The sequence below is a fragment of the Panthera onca genome, chromosome B3 (assembly GCF_046562875.1).
Source record: "Panthera onca isolate mPanOnc1 chromosome B3, mPanOnc1 haplotype 2, whole genome shotgun sequence".
Lineage (NCBI taxonomy): Eukaryota > Metazoa > Chordata > Mammalia > Carnivora > Felidae > Panthera > Panthera onca.
Window position 1 is genome coordinate 142,466,054 of NC_138344.1, and position 15,712 is coordinate 142,481,765.

The window sequence follows — 15,712 nt, forward strand, 5'->3', positions numbered from 1 at the left end:
ACACAATAGTTTCGCTGTCCTTGAGTATCCATTTTGCCCCACCTATTTAACCCTTCCCTCCAACCCTCTGGCCACCATGGATGTTTTTACTCGCTATAGTTTTGCCTTTCCTGGAATGTCGTGTAATTGGAACCATACGCTATGCAGCCTTTTCAAACAGGCTCCATACCCTTAGCAAGAGACATTTGATGTTAACCCCTATCTTTCGGTGAGCCAATAGATCGTTTCTTTTTATTGCTGAATAATATTCCATTGTATGGAAGAACTACAGTTTGTTTGCCTGTTTGTTTTCTTCCTTTTCCTATGAAGGACATCTTGATTGCTTCTAGTTTTTGGCAATTATGAAAAAACTTGCTATAAACACTCGTATGCAGGTTTTTGTGCGGACATACATTTTCAACTCAGTTGGGTAAATACCGAGGAGTTTGATGGATCATATGGTAAGGCTATGTTTAACTTTCTAAGAAACCACCAAACTGTCTTCCAAAGTGGCTGTGCCGCTTTGATTTCCCACCAGCGACAAATGAGAGCTTCTGTTGCTCTGTGCACTCACTAGCAACTGGCACTGGGTTTTAGCCAAACCGACAGGTACGTACTGGTATCAAATTCCAAGTCCATAAAGACACATGACATGGAGCGCCTTTCATGTTTATTTACAACGGGTACATCTTCTTTGATGAGAAGTCTGTTCAGATCTCCTTCCGATTTTTTAATTAGGTTGTTTCCCTATTGTTGTATCTCAAGGATTCTTTCTTTATTCTGGATACAATTCTCTAGCAGATATGTGTTGTGCAAATGTCCACCCCCCTCCCCCAACATGTGGATTGTCTTTTCAATCTCTTAATGGTGGCTTTTGCAGAAAAAGAATTTTTAATTTCAGCAGCATACAATCTATCACCTTTTTCTTTCATGGGGCAAACTGTTGGTGTTGCATCGAAATGCTCATTATTGAACCCAAGGTCAATGAGAAGTCTTCCTGTTTTCTCCTAGGGGGGTTTATAGTTCCATATTTTAAATTCAGGTTTCTGATCTGTTTCCCTTTGATTCCTGAAGATCATTCCTGAATACAGATGACAGTGGTCAATAGTTCTATAACTTCTGCCTTTGGGATTTCTCTAAATGGGCTATGTCCCTTTTCTCTGGCTGCTCTCAGGAATTTTGCTTTGTCTTTAGTTTTCAGGTGTTTGATTACGATGTTTCTTGGCGTGGATTTCTTTGGGTTTATTCTGTTTGGGATTTGCTCAGGTTTTTGAATTCATGCCTTTGGCCAAATGAGGGGAATGTTCAGCCATTAGTTCTTGAAATCTTTTTTCACACCCACCTGTTCCCCCTCTTCTTCTGGGACTCCAACGCCATGAGTGTTAGAACCCTTGTAATTATCTCAGAGGTCCTTGGGATTTTGTTCACTTTTTTTCCCCCAATCTGTCTTTTCTCTGCCTCATATTGGTCCTTTGAGTGCTACTGACCTGTCTTTGAGTTCACGGCTTCCCTCCTTCATCATCTCTAATCCACTGCTGGGCTCACTAGTGAGGTTACTCTGATCACAGTTCCTGTATTATTTTATTTATTTATTTTTTTAGTTTTGAAATTTCCCTCTGGTGCTATTTTATATCGTCTGTTTCTTTGCCGAGATTTTCTTTTTCTTTTCATTTGTTTCAAGCCTGTCCGTAATTGCTGTTGAAGCATTTTGTGATTGCTGCTTTATAATCCTTGTCGGATAATTCCAACATCTGATTAATCTCAATGTTGGCGTCCGTTGATTGTTGTTGTCTCATTCAAGTTGTGATTGCCCTGGTTCGTGGTACGACGAGTGATTTCTTTATTGTATCCAGGATGTTTGGGGCATTATGTAACACGACTCTGGATCCCATTTAATCTCCCTGTTAGCAGGCAGTCACCCTGTTTAGGTGTGGCGTGTAGGCATGGGTCGGGCAGGTGTCCAGCTTCCTGCCTTGTGCCTTTAACACCACCCAAGCTAAGCGATTTGCCCATTCGTGCCACCTTGGTGCCAAAGGGTAAGACTGGAAGTTCAGCTTTCCCTTGACCTTGCCGGGAAGGGTTGGGGTGGCAGTTTGGCTCTCTCCTGAGCCCCACCGGCACCCGCTGGGAGGAGTTCCGACCAGCACGGCCTCACGCTGCCTCCTTCTGCTTCATGGATTCCGGGTCATGGTGGATGTTTGGCTCTGAGCTGGACCCCACCGACACCCTTGTGGGAGGTGGGCGATAACCATGCTTGGGCTGCCCCGGTCCATCCTGTCGCTGTGACCGGTGTGGAGACAGAGTTCTCTGCTCACTTGCCCTGGCAGGGAGGCATTTTCTCACTGGTGTTTGGCTGGAGTGGGGCAGGTCTTTTCAAAGAAGATTTTGCTCTGCTAAGCTGCCCTGTTCCCTTTGGCTACAGGGAACAGTTTCTTCTTGGGGCTCTTCCTGTCCATGCCTCGTGGTGGTTTGGGCTGCATCTCTGGAAGCCAGAGACACCGCCTAGGGACCTACTGCCATGCTGTGCCCATAGTCCCAAGGTCCTGTGGCAGTTCCTTCCATCTTTCCCAGGTTTGCTGTTACACCCCGGGTAATCTTCGCTGTGAGAGGAACCGGGGAGGAAGGGGAAGCCCTCCGTCTCGGCTGGAACTGGAAATTCCTATTGTAACTTTCATCCCCACAACCCTTTTCAAAGAGAACAAAGTTCTCAAAGTTCCCCAAAGAGGCCGGCAAACCCCCTTAGAGACGACAGTCTTTGGTGCACAAGAATCATGAGAAGTGTCTGTAAAGAAAAAGTTTTACCTTTAGAGCTGGTAAAATAGCTTTCTAGGTTGTTATGTAAAGGAACGCACAACTTACAAAGGCTCTCATAGAATTTGCAGATTCTTGAGGCTCAGATCTGGACTCCTTGGTTTGGGCTGAGGTGTGAGACGAGGGTCCCTGTGACCCTGCAGCTCCCCCCAGCGCTGCCTGAATGCGCGAGGGATAGGGAGGGTCCGGACTTGCCTCCAACCAGGAGAATATGGCAAAGCGAGCCAGATTTTGCAGACGTAGCTGATAACCCAAATCAGTTCATCAGGAGGAATATTTTACTTGGTGGGTCTGACTCAGAGAGACGGGGCCCTCCCTGAGGTCAGACCCCCTCCTTCCGGCCTTGGAGCTGCCATGGTTCCTGAGCTGCAAGGAAATGAAGTCTGCCAACTACCCGAAAGAGCTTGGAAGCAGATTTGCCCCCAGTTGAGCCTCCGGATGAGAACACAGCCACCCCTCCACCCAACACCTTGACTGCAGGCCTGTGAGATGCCGGACAGAGGACCCAGCTTGGCTGTGCCCAGACTTCTGCCCCCAGAAACTGTGAGAAGGGAAATGCGTGCCTCTCCAAGCCCCTGGGTTATGGTACTCTGCTGTGCAGTGCAAACGGTGACACAAAAGGACAGGGGCATCCACTTTGGAGCCACGTCTGCTCAGTCACTCACCCACAGCGTCACCTCAGCATTTTTACCTGTAAAATGGAGTCACCAGGCCTGGCTCTCCATGGCTGCCGTGCGGATTAAATTCCAGAAGGCAGATGGCTCCTGACCTGGGGCCAGGCTGTGACGGAGGGAGGGTCCGTGACCAGGGCCACGACAAAGGATACAGCCTGGTCTGCCTTTCCCCACCCGTGTGGCCAGGTCCCCGGGCAGTGCAGGGCACGCTGAGCGTCACGACACTCAGAGGGTCCTTGCACCCCAGTCGGCATGAACTTCAGGACAAGGTGGGGTAACACCTCCTGTCCCTCAGCCAAAGGCCAAGCCTGGTCCCAGGCACATCAGACACCACTACTATTCTTGCCCATCAGGGCCCCCGCGTGGCTCCCCCGGATGCTCCTGACCAGGGACACCGTGGATGTGATGTGGTGCCAGGCTGAGCCCTGGAAGGTGAGACGTGGGGGGGAGCCACGGAGTTCTGAGCCTGTTTCCACGCAGGTCCCGGTGACCACGTGACAGCCTTGCCCGTGTCTTCCCAGAACCCTGGGCCCTTCCCCGTCCATCAGGCAGGGAGCCGTTTGGCCGGCCTGCGTTTTGGAGGACCGCATGGCACGTGACAGTGGGCTGGGCCCTGGACGGTAGAAGATGGAAACATGGTTTAGCAGATGCACGGGGCCTGCGGAATCGCATCTCCTTGGAGCTAACATTTCAGAGCGTGCCAGGAAGCCGTCCAGCTGCCAGCGGCCGTGTCTCCACCTCAGGGCTTTCTCTGAAGCTGCAAACGTCTGCTCTGCCCGTGCCCCACCCCCCCGGCCCGAAATACTGGGGGGTTAACATCCCAGGGAGCATCCCGGGGGCCGCGGGGTAAGAACACCGGCCCTCTGCCCCCTGAGCAGGGCAGCTCTGGGCCGTGGGCTTCCTCCCGACTCCCAGAGTCCTTGGCGTTGGGGTGGGGAGGGGGTTGCCCCGTCGCGTCCAGAGGGAACTTGTTTGGAAGCCCACCCACTCCCTTTCTTGGTGTTTCGGGCATCACCTTCCAAATAAACCGCTAGCGTCGTCTCGGGGGCTGCTCCTCGAGGAGCCCAAACTAGGACACTAAGTAGGAAACGGACCCTGCCCTCCGGGAGGCTCACCACCTGGTAGAAGTGACTGATAGTTACCACTGGATGCCGGGGACGCCAGGGACAGATGCACAGCCCCCGAGCTGTACAAGAGGCCCGGCGCTCACGCCTTGACCTGCATCCCGGTCTGACATCCTGGGGCCTCTGAGGGTGCCGCTAGCCGACACAGAGGTGGGGAAGAGTGGCGTTTCCTGGAAAACAGGCCTGCCTGCCAGGGCACTAATCACAGGAAAAATGACAACCATTCAAGCCAACCTTCGATCGCTGATTGGGGTAAACACAGTGGGATTAAAAGAAACCACCAGAATTCCAGCTCATTTGAGCTGAAACATTACTAAGCTTGGAATCTCAACTCGTCAGGTCCCTCCAGACCCAGCCAGCCGGTGGAAAATCCGGCTAATTCAAACATGAGTGTGGGAGTCCGCTCCAGCCCGGGCCCTGCAGGTCACGAATCTGGCTGGAAGGACGGTGGGCCCCAGGCCGGCCCTGTGCAGGCCCGTGACAGCCGTGATCTCACCCGGCCCTCCCCACTGCCTGTAAGAGACATCTAGGGTCACCCAGAGAGGGCCAGGCGCTTGCTGTGGTCACACAGAGATGGGCTCTGCACCCCCGTGTGCGAATCAGCACCCGCTCCCCCTCCCAACCTCTCCAGGCCATGTCAGAGGGACAGCCACACATGAACCTTCCCCTTGTGCAGAAAGGGCTTGGAAAGCCTTTCTGTAAAGGCATGAACAGCAAACATTTTAGGTTTTGCAAGCTGCATATGGTCTCTGTTGCATATGCCTTTGTATTTATTTTCTATGAGCCTTCAAAAATGCAAAGCCGTGCTTAGCTTACGGGCCATACAGAAATAGGTCTCTGGCAGACTTTGGCCACTGGGCTGTAAGTTTGCTGAGGCCCGGTCCACAGCAGTACTAATTTTTCCACTTCTGCCTCTCATAGACTCCTACTCGTCCTTCACAACCCCACTCAGACGGCCCCTTCCGCGTAAGGTCTTTCCCAGCTCCCTCCGCGTAACTGCCCTCGGGCCCGGCAGGGCTTCAGGGCCGTGGCACCCACGCTTGGTGTCATCCTGCTTCCTCCTTGCCTTCAGCACCTGCATGGGCATCTTCCAGGCACCGGGGCCAGAAGGGCATGATCAGTGGAAGCAGTGCTCAGTCTCAAAGGCTCCAGCGTCTCCAAAGTGACCCCGTGCAGGGAAGCCGACATCCCCCAGCTCCCCCTCCTGAGCGCTGGCCGCCATGTCCGAGGTACAGACCCCGGTTCTCAGGATAGCCTGGGGCAGACCTCATGGAACAAGCTGTTGCCAGAGAAGACCCGGGGAGGAAGGACCACGGCAGCCAAGACCAGATGGGGCGGAGCTGGAGCTGGAGGAAGGACATTCTCAGGAAAGGAACAGCATCCACCAGGTCCTGAGGTGGGAAACAGGTGGCCCAATTTAGGAAGCAGTGAGCAGGGTGAGTGGGTGGGCGTCACCGTGGGTTCCCACCATTCCGCGAGGGCCAGGATTCGTATGTGCTCTGCTCTGAGGTGCCCCTGACTCCCAGCACAGGCCTGGGCAGTACTGGAGCTCGCACAGAAGTGTGAGCAGGACTGTCCTTGCTCACAGACAAAGCAGACGGGGCAGCGTGGCCGTGGCAGCCTTATGGGGAGCGCCTGGGCTCTGAGGGCCACTGACGGAGGAGGAGGGGGTTTGAAAATCAGGCTGCAGACCGGGTGTGGGAAGCAGGAGCTCGAGGCTGGAGCCCAGACCCCACGGTCGGCTTGAGGGGTCACTGCTGAGGGCACAAACGAGTCGTCCTCAGCCAAGCGAAACCAATGGGGCCTGAGTGTCCACAGTCTGATGGGGACACGCCCAGCCCTTGGCCTGAACTCCTCTGAAGAAAGGTACAGAGGCCAGAGACTTTCTGAGGCAAAAGACCGGGTACGTGCTCAGAGGAGGGGCAGAGGCCCCAACACAGGCTAAGCCTGGAAACTTCCACCATGCTGAGGAAACTTTTGACCACCTGGTGACCTTGGCTCGACCTTCCCAGCTGGCAGGGCTCGGGTCAGAACCCTTCTGCGGCCCGTGTTCCCTCAGCAGGGTCCCCAGTGAGCGCCAAGCTCTTTGGAAGGCAGACCTTGCCTGCTGTGGCTGGGTGGCTGGGGACGGGCTGATTTCCCACTCGGCCCCCCTCCTCCGCCCCCTCCTGCCTCGCCAGCTTCAAAGGCCTCCCCTCCACAGGCAGAGCTCACGGCCTCAGAATTCCAGGCCCTCCAGGTCCTGTGTGTTAGGCGCCCCTCTTGTGCCAGACCGGGATGGAAAACATACTCGCACAGCCTTAATGTAAAGCATGTGTGACCGGCCGAGCCGCGGCCACAGACGCAGAGTCGGCCAGTGACCCCAAGCCCTGGGCTCAGCTGGGGCGGCTTGCGGGGTTCTGCCCCAGCTCGAAGCCACCCGCTGCCACTGGCCACGCCTGGGCCACGGGGGGCTCGAGCTGTCCCCCACCCACACCTCTCTGATTCTGGCCCTGCTCAGATAAGGTCTGGGGCCCCGGGGAAGGGCCAGGCTTAAAGCTGCCAGTGGCCCTCCCTCCAGGGCCTCCCGAACAGGCCTAAGCCCCTGAGATGGGCTTCAAGATGGTCTCCGCTGAGCCCCCTCACAGCCTTGTCTGCTGCCCTTCTGGAGAAAACCGCAGCCCTCCCGCCCCCCGTGGCAGGCAGAACAATGCCCCCCCAAAGATGCGTGCACCCCAATCCTTGGAACCTAGGAAATATGTCACCTTACAGGCAAAGGGACTCTGTGGGTGTGATTAGGTTAAGGACCTCGAGAGGGGCGGACGATCCTGGATCATGGGGGGTAGGGGCCGATGTCATCACAGGGCTCACACAAGGGAAGGAGGCAGAGGTCAGAGTCTCAGAGGCTAGGACAACGGAAGTGGAGGCCAGAGTGATACCACCGAGAGCCGAGGACCGCGAGCGGCCTCTCAAAGCTGGGAAGGGCAAGGAAGAGATCCCCGCTAGAGCCCCCAGAAGGGGCCAACGCCGCAGACACCTTGATTCTCGCTGCATTTGGGACTGCTGACCTCCGGAACCGTAGAGAATTCCAGCTGCCACGTTTGTGGTCGTTCATTACAGCGGCAGCCGGAGACTCGTCCGCACCGGCCGCCAGTGCCCCCCCACGCCCTGCACACGGCCCCCAGCCTGCACCAGCCGCTCCCCTCCCGGGGCTCCCCGGGTTCCGGACCTGCTCCAGCGGCATCGCTCGGCAGGTGGATCACTGGCGACCTCCCACCAGCCCCACCGAACGGCCCCTTGAGTGGCTCCGGGGCTGCTGTCTTCTCCGGCTCTCACGCTCTCGGTTCTGTCGCACCCTGTGCTCCCGGCCCCCCAGCATGGCCCACCCGCCAGCCCAGGTCCCACTGAGGCCACGGTGGGCTGCAGGGGGACAGCCGGACTGCTTCTTCCTCGGGCACAGGGGCTTGCAGAGCAAGTTCTGGACCCCGGCACCTCCTGACCCCGCCCTCCTGCAGCCACACAGGGGGCGCACAGTGGCATGATGGCCACCAGCCGGGAGGGGCTGCGGGGGTCTCTCCCGGGGGCGAGCTGGATAGGAAGGGGCAGAAACGCCACCCCCACCCGAGGCCTGAAAAACCAGCTGCTTTCGGCAGGTCCCGCAACCGAGAGATGGAGACAGTGCACTGGGGGGACAGCGTGGGGGGTGGGGGGCTGGCCCCTGAGCCCCCACCCCAGAACAGGCATGGAAGGCCCCGTGAGCACTCTGGTTAAGCAGCTTGTGTAGGGGATAGCCTGCCTGGCCAAGGTCCCCAAGCCCCCAGACCCAAGCACTGACTCGGAAACCACTATTCCAGGATGTCCCCTGGGAGCTGGTTGTACCCAGTCACACACGTCCTGCTGCGGTCGGAGGAGAGCGGTTGCAGAATGCCTGCAGCCAGTGAGGAAATCTGCTCAGAAGCGACACGGGGTCCGAGGACCAGGTCGGCCTCTGAGAGCACAGGAGTGAGACTCTAGTCCTAGACGGTCAAGGGCGTGGGCCCTAGGGAGGGAAGAGGCTTCAGGGAGGGGACACAGCACGTCCAAAGCCAGAGGCCGGCCCCACGTACACCCCGCCCTCGGCCTCACACCTGTTCCCACCGTGTCGGGGGCATTGCCCTCGCTCCGTGGGATCCAAGGCGAGAGCTTTAAAGACGGACAAGGAGTGAGTGGGCAGCACGCGTCCGGCCGACACAGGGAGGGAGCCGTCCCTGCAAATAAAGGCAGAGCCTTCTAAGAGGAATTGGTGGGTCCGAGCACCCGTGTGTTTTGCGTTAAGGCATATCCTGCCAAACCAACCCCCCTCCCCCACCGCAGTGTGGTCCCAGTGCACGTGGCTGTGGATGTGTTCGAGGGTGCCCACGCCGCACGCCCTGGTTAGCCCTGGATGTTGGGCCGGTGTCACAGGCAAAATAAAAAAAATTAAAAAACAGCCATTCGAAAAACCTCATCGTTTGATTTTGTAATCTCCATGTCCCTGGGTGAGAAGCTCTTCAGATGTTCATTGCTGATTTTACCCCTCTTCTGTGAATTGCCTATTGAGAACCTTTGTCCACTTCTCTGTTGAGAGCCATTTCTAATTAATTTGTAGCAGCCTCTGTTTATTAAGAGTCTTGCCCCTTTGTCTATCAGAAATGTTGCTATTATTTCCTCCGGATTGACTGCCGTTTTTCTGTTGATTTTAGTCTGTGTCTGAGTCTTTCAGTGCTTGGAGGTCTGGTGACTTTCCTTTATGGTTTCCAGAGTCTGCATCTTGCTTGGGAAGGCTCTCCCTGACCCCGGGGTCTAGCACTGTCCCTCTGTTTTCCTTTCTTTCTTTCTTTCTTTCTTTCTTTCTTTCTTTTCTTTCTCTTTCTTTCTTTCTTTCATTCTTTTTTTCTTCCTTCCTTCCTTCCTCTCTCTTTCTCTCTCTTTCCCTTCCCTTCCCTTCCCTTCCTTTCAAGCGTCATGCCTAGCATGGAGCCCAAACCAGGGCTTGAACTCACGACCCCAAGATCAAGAACTGAGCTGAGATCAAGAGTCAGACTCGAGTAACCGACTGAGCCACCCGAGGCGCCCCATCCCTCTGTTTTCGGATGCTCCAGTTATTTGCAATGCGTAGCATCTTCAATGCAAGCAGGACATTTGTTTGGCATGAAGCACGGGACTGACCGTGGTAGGTTTTCCCCGGCGGGTGACTTCCACACCCTTGCTCCTGTCCCCACTGCCCAGAAGAGCTGGGATCTCACAGGACCCCCAGGAGACAGCCCTGGTGGGGAGGAGAGGCTGGCGCGCAGGAGGAAGATGGAACTTGGAGGCTGTTCTCGGTCACTGACACTTCGGAGAGGGTGCGGTGAAGAGAAGGTGTGCCCCCCGCTCACCGCCCTGGTCTGTGTCGTCCCTGAGAAGCAGCTGGCCCCCGTATCTGGGCCAGGCTGAGTGTTAAATCTCTCCAAAGCTCCGGAGCTGTTTCTGGTACGTCCTCCCCTCTGGAGCCATCAGATCCCTGGGGTGGGTGGTGGGGACGCCCAGAGTCACCACTGTGTCTCCACTCTCCCCAACCCGGGGCAGAACCCTCACCTTGAATTGTTTGAAGCAAATGGATGTCCCCTGCTTAGTTGTGGGGGTCCCTGGAGTCTTCCAGGGGGGTCACACAGGGCAGGGTCTGCAAGGTGAGGAAACAGGCCGGGGGCGGGGGAGCTGTTGGGACTGCCACCACCTTCCTGGCCACTTCCCGAGACTCTTCCAAAGGTGGAAAGAGCTTTTCCAACTTTCTGCCTGTTGTGGACTGGACACAAAGATTATAACCACAGCTGTGACTTAGTGGGGGCTCCTGTGGTCTGAACTCTAGGCCAGCTCTTAGCCTTGTTATCACCCGTCTTCACAACAGTCCTGCAAGGTGGACTCCCTGGTCCCTACCTTCCAGAGGAGACAGCCTGCTCAGAGAGGGTAAGTACCCTGCGCAGAGCCCCACAGCATGTAGGGAAATTGAAGTCACCTAAGGTGTTGAGGTGATGGCCGAGCCCAAGAGCAGTGAGCAAATTTGGGAGATTCAGCTGCCTCCCCACTTCCCCTCCCTGCTCTGAGCCTGTCATTCTTTCCCAGACTTGCCCACCACTTGAAATCCATAACAACAGCAAGCAAGTCTCTGCCCTGAGATGGGATGCAGGAAAACAGTAGAAGAAACTGGAAATCAGCAATGGAATGGCCACTGGCATTCATTTAAGGGCTTGTTCCCTAAGATCCCCCGTGTAGCAGGTCCTTGGCCAGGGACCCCCCCTCTTGTCCCCGCCCCTGAACAGCTGCCGATCTAACAACCAAGCCTGACCCCGGATCTGGAGGGGATTGGGTGTTCCCACCCGTGGGTCAGCTCTCAGGAAGGAGGGCAATCCAGAGGGGATCCCAGGAGGAGGAGGTCTCCGATTGTCAAGGACACTGGTAATAACACACGGCAGAGCAGGCAGAGTGGACTTGTTCTGTTTCCCTGTGTGCAGACGTAACATTTCCAAAGCCTGTTGAGCAGAACACAAAAATGTACACAACATGATGTGTGATCTCAAGCATAAAAACACAATAACCAGTGAAAGAAAGAAAGAAAGAAAGAAAGAAGAGAAATCGGGATAATACTCGCTGCTGGGACCCAAGGGCTGCTAACCCGAAGGGAGGCGAGGCGGTGGGTTTCTGAGGGCCACCGGCCCGGTTGTTTCTGAATCTGGAGGGGGCTGGCTGGAGGGGTGTACCCCTTGCTTTCCGGCCACGCACCAGGGACCCCTTGGATCCGTGTACTTTTCCGCTGCCGCGCTACCCTCCGACAAACAAGCGAAAATCCGTTGAAAGCGCAGCTCAGGGGACGAGAGGCTTTGAATGTTATTCCGGAGGCAGCGGGCAGGCCTGGCAGGCCCCCCGCGAGAAGGCGGTTCGTGACCAGAGCCGGGTTTTCGGATGATGAATCTGGCGGGGCGGGCGAGATGCGCTGGGTGGGGGGGGGACAGGGGGTGGCCGGCGGGGGCCCGGGGCCAGCGCTGAGCGCAGGTGAGAGGTAATTCACAGCCACCCCGGGGAAGGCCAGCCGTGCTCCCGCTGTCCGGGGCTTCATTAAATATCAGAAAGAGAAATGAACCAATTTCGCGGCCCCGGTTTGTGCCTTCTCCCAGGATGTGGAGTCAAAGGCTACGCGACTCAAGGCCAGTAGCAATCCGATTAATTCCCCTGGATAAAGCCTTTAATCTAACACATAACAGCAAATTCTTGTTTTTCCATTAAAAACAATACCCCGGCCCCCACGTTGGCTGCCAGGGCCTTAATGAGATCCTTTTCCCACCCGGGAGGCTGAATTGGACCTTTGTTCCTCGCAGCATGGGGTTCGGAAGATTGCTAGTTTGGAGGCAGGGCCAGTCGGGGGCATTTGCACTGATGGGGAGCGTGAGGCTGGATGTGACATAAGCAACCCGGGGTCCTGGGTGACCTCAGCTGAACTGAAAGTTGGCCTAACTTCTTGGAGGAATGTGTGGGGAGATTTGCCGGGGCCGGGCCACGGCCCGGGGTGGAAAAAGGCCCCGGGCCGGGATCAGAGACCCGGGGACTACGCAAGCCTCGCCACGTCACGAACTCACCGGGCAGGTCTTGCCCCTCTCTGGCTTCTGTCTCTTCCCGTGTCGGATGAGACCGGTGGCCTCTTGGGAAGCCGGTTGCCCATGGACTCAGGTCTCGGGGCTCTGGGGGTGTTGAAGACGGAGCGTGAGCAGGGGCAGTAATGTGCTCGTCTGCCTAACTGCGGAGACGACTGCCCCCCAGCACTGGGAAGCAGCCGGGGGACACAAATGGTGCGGCCATATGGCGGAGGAGAGGCCTGTTCAACTTGGACCCCAACAGAAAGTGACTTGCCACCAGAGGAGGAGACATAAACACTGCCTGCCCCCCAGGGTAGAGCGACCGACTCAGCCCACTCTGCCCGGGACTCTCCTGGTGTCTGCTGTGAACATCTGCGTCCCAGGAAAGCCCAGTCCCAGGCAAACCAGGATGGTTGGTCACCCACTTCTAGCCCTTGATAAAAAAAGCTGGCCACCCCAAACGAACCGACACCGATCACACGTGCAGTGGCTCGGAACTGCGCACAAGCGGGTAATCCCAGCCCATCCCCGGTCCAGCGGCACATCAGGGACTACCCAGAGACTGCCCTCCTGATGGCTCTGGCCACAGTGGTGTCCCCTCCCATCCAATCCCCACAGAAGCAGGACTGAAGGCTTCTTTCTCTTAGAGGCCAGTCAAAGCTGGCTCACCAAACACAACGGGACAGTCCCCCCATTTCTGGGAGGCTGACTGTGGTCATCAGGTGGACCGATGCCCCTTCTAGGCTATGGGCTCCATTACCCCCATCAAATCTTCTTTCCAGAGATCCCTGAGTTCATGGGGAGGTCCCAAGGAGGGCCCACCAGGCCTCATGGCCCCCGTTGACTTCTGCAGCCAAGCTACGAAAGCCAGAGGGGCCAGACCAGGTGAGTGGCCCCCACCAGGACCTGTGTTCAGCCAAGTTTAATTCCGGCTGGACATGCACCAGTCATGACCTCACTGGCTGGGGCCTCAGGGCCTGGCCCACCTCCCGAGACCCCCGACCCTCCAGCTGCCTTTCCTTCCAACAAGGAACAAAGCCCGTGGTCATCTGGTATCCACTCGGCCAGGTCAGGGGGTCTCGAACCTGACTTTCGAGGGGGTGTTATAGTATTTGCCCAACCCTAACTTCCGGGGCTAGAAGTCTCCCCTCTGTTAACGAGGCATCGCTGGAGAGGCGTCCGGGGCAGGCGCGGAGGCCAGACAGACACAGCTCCCCAACAGACTCTACCTCGGATGCCTCCTGCCTGCTGCCCGGCAGATCCAGGAGACTGCTCGTGGGAACCAGCAACCAGCAGTCACCTGTGAGGTCAGGAGTAATGGGGTGAAAACATCTTGTCACTGAGAAAATATGTTTATGCTTATTAGAACAACATTTTTCAGGCTCATGTAAAATAAACACGTTGGGTCGAATGTTGCATAAGTGCTACATTTACAAAGAGGCGAGGAAGGTATGAGATCGTGGTCGGGAGCTGGCAACGATGAACATTTACAGTGGGATTAGCTTCTTGTGCCGTAAATTGGAAAGTCTAGAGATGTGTGGCCCCACCGCGGAGGCCCAAACTTCTAAATGAAATTTATTCTTTCTGTAAAATCTGGAAACGACATCTTCGGGGATAACAAATACAGAGAAAACATGATTTCAGCCTCGATGTTTGGTCTCCTTGCAGACGGTTTTCATTAAAAAGGGCTTTATAAAAATGATAAAAATGTTACAGTTTGCTAAATTAAGTCTGAAACAGCTCCATTTAATAATCTGGTGCATTTTAATCATTTTTTTGAAAAGCCTGACAGATTGAAAAGAACCTCAGTCTTGGATACCACTAAAAAAAAAAAAAATTAAAAATGAAGAAAAAGGAAAAAGAAACCTTCTCAGCTCATCTTAGGTTGTTTTGTGCATATCTGAACTTAAATTTGTCCTCCTCAATAAGATGCTGGAAGCATCTGTCATCCAGCTCTCCGGGCCTCCAGAGCATTTGTAGCCGTGACAGGGGTCGCGTGAGAATGGGTTTTCTTTGTTTAGTTTTCTCTTGGGAATCGAAGTCGAAAAGGGTAATCACTCTGTCTCCACCTTTTGGCCCCATCATGCGGCACACTCAGGAATGGGGGGTGTGTAAGTTAGAAGAGGTAGGGGGGAGGCAGAAGGAGCAAACCATAGTTGGAAACCTAGTATAAAGCTCTCATAGGAAGTCTTTGCCACAGAACAGTGGAAACGGTCTTGCAATGGGTGCTTAGAAAAGTCTCAATTTGGGAGAAGGAAGTTGAATCTGAGAGGGGTCTGTGGGGAGTTGTAAGAACACTGGGTCCAGACTACAGAGATCCAGAACTAGGACACCATTTAGTGCCAATGATTGGATGGATGAGTGGATGGTAAGGATAGAAGGATGGATAGATGGATGGATGGATGGATGGATGGATGGATGAGTGGATGGATGGATGAGTGGATGGATGGATGGATGGATGGATGGATGAGTGGATGGATGGATGAGTGGATGGATGGATGGATGGATGGATGGATGGATGAGTGGATGGATGGAGGAGTGGATGGATGGATGGATGGATGGATGAGTGGATGGATGGATGAGTGGATGGATGGATGGATGGATGGATGGATGGATGAGTGGATGGATGGAGGAGTGGATGGATGGATGGATGGATGGATGAGTGGATGGATGGATGAGTGGATGGATGGATGGATGGATGGATGGATGGATGAGTGGATGGATGGAGGAGTGGATGGATGGATGGATGGATGGATGGATGGATGGATGAGTGGATGGATGGATGGATGGATGGATGGATGAGTGGATGGATGGAGGAGTGGATGGATGGATGGATGGATGGATGAGTGGATGGATGGAGGAGTGGATGGATGGATGGATGGATGGATGAGTGGATGGATGGATGGATGGATGGATGGATGGATGGATGGATGAGTGGATGGATGGAGGAGTGGATGGATGGATGGATGGATGGATGGATGAGTGGATGGATGGATGGATGGATGGATGGATGGATGAGTGGATGGATGGAGGAGTGGATGGATGGATGGATGGATGGATGGATGGATGGATGAGTGGATGGATGGATGGATGGATGGATGGATGGATGGATGAGTGGATGGATGGAGGAGTGGATGGATGGATGGATGGATGGATGGATGAGTGGACGGATGGATGAGTGGACGGATGGATGGATGGATGGATGGATGGATGGATGGATGGAAGTTTTAGATCCTGATTGCCTATCATGACGGAAGGGCAAGTGTTCATTTTGACAATGAACCTGACACTTGCCAAGCATTGAGTATCACATTTTCTTGCTCAATCTTCTTTGTAACGATATTAATTTTATGTGAGAAGATAAAGTCTCAGAGGAGTGATGTGCTACAGGCAGCACAACACAGCCAGAGACTGAGCTGGGCTCTCAAAGCCTATGTCCAGCTTTGGAAGACTGCAGCTTTCTGTGAAACCATCCCCAAACTTGTGATGATTTTTACTGTGAAAGATAATGCTTTGGGTT